Here is a 7,695-nt window from a genome sequence, read left to right as displayed (position 1 = left end):
TCGTTCAAATGAGCTAACTCTACATCCACAATCCGCAAATCATTGTGAGGTGCATGGTAGAGTGTATATCCATTGTACCAGTTACTTCAGCTTCTACACGTTCCATTCATGTATGGGACACGGGAGGAACGGTTATTCAGATACCTCCATCTGTGACAAAATTAATTTACTCTAGTCCTAACGATCTCCATGGGAGCAATATGTGGGCCACTATAACTTCTTTAGTAGGCTTTCTCGAGCGAGTTTGTCTCTGCCAGTTCAGTTTCTGAAGAAATTCTGTGATGCTCTGCAATGGGCCAAACAAATCTGTGACCGTTCATGCGGACCTTCTCTGCATGCACTCAATATCCACTGTTAGTGCTATTTGGAACGAGTCCCACAAACTTTCACAATATTCCAGAATGGGTCACCCAAGGGATTTGTAAGCGTGTCCTTTGTAGACCGATTGCATTTTCATAGTTTTTTACCAGTGATACGATGTCTGCCACCTGCTTCACAATTGAGACTATGTGATCATTGCGTTTCATATTCCTATAAATTGTTGCATCCACGTATTTCCTATTCTAACTATCAGAGGATTATATGTTTGTACATTTGAAGCAAGTTTCCAGTCATTGTACCACTTCTAAATTTTATCAACACCTGATAATATTTGTGCATATTTCTTCAGACAGTACCTGATTATGTACAACTGTATTATCTACGACAAGTCTGAGGTTACTATTGATATTGTATGTAAGGTCGTCAACATACATCGTGAACAGCAACGGCTGCAACGAGCTTTCCTGGAGCATACCCGAAGTTACTTCTACATGTGTCGGAGACTCTCCATCCAAGACAACTTGCTGCATCCTACCTACCAAAACACCTCTCAATCCAGTCTTAGATTTCGTTTGATAACCAATACGCCTCAACTTTTGATAACACAAAAAACAGAACTACCTGACTCCCTTGACCCATGAGTTTCTGGACGTCGCGTGCGAAAAGTGTGGGTTGGCTTTCACATGCTGGATGTTTGCGAAATACGTGCTCGCTGACAAGGTAAAATAATTTTGTTCAAGATAACTCACTAAGTTTGAGGTCAGATTCTGCAGCAAATGGGTATCAAGGACATTTGACAGTAGTTTTGTGAATCACCTCCACTGGGTGTAGTCTACGTTTACTGTCAACTATTGGACACAGTTTCTTGTTCGAGGGATCTACGACAGATTATAGTTAAAACACAGGCTAACTCTCCGAAATATGGTACAGAATTGAGTAGGGATTCCAACGGGCTTTGGAGCCTTCCTCAACTTAAAACAACTCGAACACTAATATCCGTATCATTTATCTTAGCAATGTGTAATGCGACATCCTGCTCTAGCTTTACTTTTCCTCCATAGCAGTTGTCGATGAGAGTACTGTTTTTCGAATTTTGGACGTGTCAGGATTATCTGAGTTGCTTTTCTGAAAACTTTCACCTAATTTTATACATAGTAATTTATATTTCAAGCTAAAATGTATGAAAATGAATTAATTTATAAAATGTTTTATTCTATGTTATAACCCATAAGTATTAGTTCTCAACGTACAGTTAATTTTTTTTAAGAAGCATTTGAAATCACGAAGTATTGGCATACTCAAAATTTATATTATTAACTATGCAAAACTGTACTAGCTATTATGTTTATTTTTGGATTCATTTATGAAATAATAACGGAAAGTATTAATGTAACAGAAACTAGTAGAAATGCATTTATCAAGAAAACTTGTAATCCCTTTGTACTATAGTTATTTTCCACAGAGTGAAAGCCGTAAGCGTGCCTCTGATACGATCGGATGTATTTTTGTATGTTGTTGAACAATGTAATTTCGGCTTTGGCAATGTGACCAAAATGTGAGGAAATAGATTTACGTAAAAAAAAATTCTGCAGCAAAAATCTTCGAATTTATTTACATTAATCGAACCGTGAGGACCTAAAATGTGATATTTTCAGCTTCAAATATTAGACGCCTAGACAAGAAGAACAGGAGCCAACTATGTATGACAAGCTAAGTAAACAGAAAGTTTATAGTAATCTTCGACCCTTTCAGATTGTTCATACAAGATTTTGCTTATTGTGGACAATTGCTGCAAGTAAGATAAAGGGGCGTAGATTACAAGTGGGGTGGGAATTAAACTGGATTTTCATTTACAAATGAACATCTGACAGTGAAAGATTTCTGCTTTTATTTCGCTACTCTCAATTTCAGCCTCTTTATCGTGTATGAGTGTTGGACAGAAAGTTTGGTACCATTAACAGTCTTTACATGTATGACCAGAACTTGTTTGGGTTTCGTGAGAGATCTCTTTCAACGTTCCGATTCAGTAGGCGTTGAAAGCTTCATCATTGCCCTCTCGGCAGAAATGTGTTTAATTTAGCAACTATCTCTAGCCCGAATCTTTGTTTAATGTTTATTATGCAGTAGTCTGTTTCTTGAGAAGTTTTTTGCTGTGGTTTTATGCTATGGAGTGCGTTTCCCACGATGAAACGGTTTACTAGGTACATATCTATCGAACACATGATCAAGTAATCATATAAACGTGAGCCAGAGTGCTTCAACATGCTTAGAGTTCCTAATTGAGATACAACGTTCCTATCCCACCAACTGCCAGAGATCGAAAAAGGACCTGAGTACTCAGGTATTAAATTCCAAAGAAGTCTGCCCTGAATGTGGTGTAACAGTGTTCATGACTAACTCTCCAGAGGACCTCAAACATTAACTGGTTTAAAAGAAATGTCACAGTGTTGAAGAGTACTTACCACATTAAATTTTTGTGTATTGTTATTAGTAATCATTGATTTTAGAACGTAGGGGAAAAGGTAAGGAAGTACATTATAATGAATGTTTTCTTTTTCTTTTTTCTTTTTTTGACGTAGGCTATATTATGTATATACCTTGTAATCCTACAGGATAAAATAAAATTCGATACAATTCAGTCTAATTTACTGAATATATAAATACTTCCTATCGTTCTAGTTGCCCTTTGTACTTTGGTAATAAATCTTGCTGTAACAACCTCATCAGGACTGATACCAGTATCTATGTGGACATCCTCAAAGAGATCAGGTCTATTTATTGTCATTAGATCTAACGTCTTTTGTGAATGGGATTCTGAACCATTACTTCACAGTTGTTTTCAAAAAAGGCATCTAGCAATGTTTCACAGGATGTGTCGTCATTCTCGCCATTAACAAAACTGTAATTATCTCAGCTGATTGCTGGATGACTAATGTCTCCTCGGATGACTACAGAGTAATTGTGGAAGTCATTTAGTAGCAAACTGAGGTATTTCCTTAACGTTTTGTTACACCATGAAGTGACTACCTGTGTTATACCCACACTTGGTATTAAGTCTTGGATAAAGAGTCTCCCATGCATCTTTATTCTCTGTATTGGTGGTTTTATGCTTCTCTACATCAACATTAACACCACATCCATCTCTCATTAGCCTATCCTTTCGATATACACTTCAATTTTTTCCACAAATCTCACTGCTCTGCAGTTCGGGAGTAACCAGTTATCTGGAGCTAATATCACACTTGTTTTGCCGCTTTTTAAAGGCGCATCGAACTCGGCCACTTTGTTAAGAATTCTTCGGCAATTAAGCTACGTGTGTTTGAAAAGAGGGACAATACAGGTAGACTACCGAAACACAAGGAAATGTAGCTGTACCGTAGGGGAAACCACATAGTAGTCAAGATACCTTAATATTAATGTCCAACAGCCTCCACACCCTAAGGTATCACAGAGGACTTATCCTCAATCGTCGTAAGTATAGAATGGCCTGAAATTCAAACAGTAGGTATAGTCACCTAGTTGGGCACCATATGTAGTGTTGCCAGAATTATATCCTTTTCTGTCATACCATGCATCATTGCCACATTTCCTCCTTTCCTGTCCCCCCTCCTCCTCATCCTAAAACATAGGCAAATTGCTAGAAGTATTAAATAGCGAGAAATTCAAAAAAAGGACCTAAGCTAAGAGATGGAGAGAAATTCGAAAGTAGTACCATTCTGCCAGTGGGTTTGCCCATCCCTCCTCCTATGATGTCGCTGTGGAACCAGAACTATTGTCCTAAGTATAAATGGGGAAGAAATCGTAGATGAGGCATTGTCTACTGCCATTCAATATGATTCATATCTGATACTAGCACCATCCATATCGTTGCAACATTTCCAAAGTTCTCCCCAACACTCATGCCAGTCTTAGCCTGTGTGGGTTGCTATACACAGCCAGGACAAAAGGTGTTGGTTCCTCCTGTAGCTCGAACCCTGCCTGTTAGACAAGATATAATTTGGGATGCACCTCAGTGCAGTTGGGATGCACCTCAGTGCAGTTGGGATGCACCTCAGTGCAGTTGGGATGCACCTCAGTGCAGTTGGGATGCACCTCAGTGCAGTTGGGATGCACCTCAGTGCAGTTGGGATGCACGTCAGTTCAGTCCAGATGCACCTCAGTTCAGTCCAGATGCACCTCAGTTCAGTCCAGATGCACCTCAGTTCAGTCCAGATGCACCTCAGTTCAGTCCGGATGCACCTCAGTTCAGTCCGGATGCACCTCAGTTCAGTTGTGATGCACCTCAGTTCAGTTGGGATGCACCTCAGTTCAGTTGGGATGCACCTCCGTTCAGTTGGGATGCACCTCAGTTCAGTTGGGATGCACCTCAGTTCAGTTGGGTTGCACCTCAGTTCAGTTGGGATGCATCTCAGTTCAGTTGGGATGCATCTCAGTTCAGTTGGGATGCATCTCAGTTCAGTTGGGATGCATCTCAGTTCAGTTGGGATGCATCTCAGATCAATTGGGATGCATCTCAGTTCAGTTGGGATGCATCTCAGTTCAGTTGGGATGCACCTCAGTTCAGTTGGGATGCACCTCAGTTCAGTTGGAATGCACCTCAGTTCAGTTGGGATGCCCCTCAGTTCAGTTGGGATGCACCTCAGTTCAGTTGGGATGCACCTCAGTTCAGTTGGGATGCACCTCAGTTCAGTTGGGATGCACCTCAGTTCAGTTGGGATGCACCTCAGTTCAGTTGGGATGCACCTCAGTTCAGTTGGGATGCACCTCAGTTCAGTTGGGATGCACCTCAGTTCAGTTCAGATGCACCTCAGTTCAGTTCAGATGCACCTCAGTTCAGTTCAGATGCACCTCAGTTCAGTTCAGATGCACCTCAGTTCAGTTGGGATGCACCTCAGTTCAGTCCAGATGCACCTCAGTTCAGTTGGGATGCACCTCAGTTCAGTTGGGATGCACCTCAGTTCAGTTGGGATGCACCTCAGTTCAGTTGGGATGCATCTCAGTTCAGTTGGGATGCATCTCAGTTCAGTTGGGATGCATCTCAGTTCAAATCAATACAATTTCAGATGCAATATACAGCTTCTCTTTCCCTAAATATAAAAGATTCCTAGCCCAGGTGACTGTAGTTGAAACAATTGAGCCATTGGTATTACAGTTGAAACAATTTAACCCAGTGCAATTACCTTCAGAAGCCAAGAGCTCATTTCTCCAAAGTTTTTAACTGTGAGATGATTCAAATTTCACTTGTTCTAAAATTTTTATGGTGACAAATTCACTTTTCCTTAGTGTAATATGATAGGGTGCCCTCTGGTTGTGAGAACTAGATATCTTATACCATACTGTATAGCTCACTGATGCAGTTTCTACAGTTGGCACATGAGACACTGTGTATGGGATGGAGATAGGAGAGGTAGGCACTCACACCTTTATTTAAACAGCAGGAAGGGCCTTGAGGTCAGTCTTGGGATGCATCAGAAGCCACGCTGTGCCCTGTGAGCCCACGGAGTCCTGCCGCTCCACTGTTGGAACCTCCCTGTCAAAGGCGGCACGTGCTGCACCCCCACCTGTGAGAGGCACCACTCAGACCAGCTGTGTAACTCAGAGCTGCTGCTGCTGCCACACAGAACCTCCAGCATGCTCTGCATGGCCTCTCATAGTCTAATGGCCAACATGCAGGAAGGAGTCCTGTGCTAACAGGAGTATCTCTGCAGGCTGCAATGTAGTTAAACACCTGTTTGGGGACTGGCTGATTATAGTGCCACAGTAGACTACACAACTCAGAATTTCATATCTAGACAGTTTATCGCCTCTTTTTCCTCTGGAATTGATCGCTTTCAGACATATTTCTGATCTCTCAACCGAGTCTCAGTTTTACAAGTAGTGTGCAACCAGATTTGACGATTATGGCTGCACACTACAGAGCTGCAGCCAAAGAGAAAATCTTCAGCACTCAAGTGGATCACGTGTCAAGTCGGAAGACAATATGTCATCTAGGTGACTAACACAGTGCCCACATTACTACACCTGTTGTGATGAAGTGGCACCACACACTAACTCTAGGTGCATGCCATGCTCTTAATCCAATTACTTGTCCTAACATAAACAGTATTAACCTCAAAGAGATTGATTTCAATTTAGTTTTACATTTTATTTCATAAATTAAACTGTCCACCAGCGTTCCATATATATATTCCAGAAGAATTTGAATATGTAAATACAGTTAACAAACGCCTTTCAAGCAGCTATAAACCATGATTTTCGATTGTGAGGCAATCTCTCCTTCTTCCCATACACCATTCTTGAGTGGATCAAAAGAGATTGTTGGGGCAATGACAGTTTCCCAACGCCACCCTAAGTCAGCCTAAGGTTGCCTGTGGTATACAAGTGTGGATGCAGATTTACCTGCAGTCTCTGCCTCAACCATACCCACCCCACCCCCCACGCCCTCGACTCAACTCTGCAACTGGCCATATGCTGACTCTCCCATCACTACCTTTTCTTCAGTACTACACAATGCCATAGTGCCACTGCACTGCACCTGCTTGTATTACAGGAGTTTATGTCTGTCAATCTATTGTACACACCCCTTTACTAGATAGGCTGTGCCATCATCTCCTAAGTATTTCTCTTTCCCTGAACAGTCCCTAAACCCGATGCTAGCCTCAATGTTTGACAGTGTGAGAAAACGTCATCGTTCCGATGGCCTGACAGTGAAATTCATCATAATTTGCTCTCATTTCCCAGTACGTAGATGAAAAGAACACATTGAAGGCCTCTATGACATAGAAGAGAGGGGTGATACAGTATCAGAATCAGAATTTAAAAGAGCTTTGGAAGATAATCTCTAAAATCACTTGGGGAAGTGGCAACAAATCGACTGTTCACACTGGTGTGTACAATGTATGATACGATATACTGTCTGACATTCAGAAACCGGCATCCACACCATTTCGAATTTCACAAGAGTCAATAACTCTGAGAATTCACCTTGACAGCTCATGTGTCCAAGTTCTCAACTGGAATACTTTACAGAAGAATGGAGAAGAAAATTCAGGATCTGTTACATGGTTTATTTTTAGGAAACTAAAGAAGAATGACAGGATCTGCTCAATGGAATAAACTGTCTACTGGAGTACAAGATATGAATTGAGACTAAATCGAAGAAACGCGAATACAATGAGAAGTAGCACAGATAATAACAGCAAGAAGTATTACATCAGAATTGGTTATCACAGAGTAGATGAAGTTTAGGAATCTACTGCCTAGGCAGCAAAATAACCAATGATGGACATAAAAAGCAGACCAGCACTGACAAAAAGGGCATTCCTGGACAAGAGAAGTCTGCTAGTATCTAAAATAGATTTCAGCTTGAGGAAG

This window comes from Schistocerca gregaria, chromosome 11 (assembly GCF_023897955.1).
Source record: "Schistocerca gregaria isolate iqSchGreg1 chromosome 11, iqSchGreg1.2, whole genome shotgun sequence".
NCBI lineage: Eukaryota > Metazoa > Arthropoda > Insecta > Orthoptera > Acrididae > Schistocerca > Schistocerca gregaria.
The sequence above is the reverse complement of the archived record's forward strand: the minus strand, read 5'-3'. Positions refer to the sequence as shown.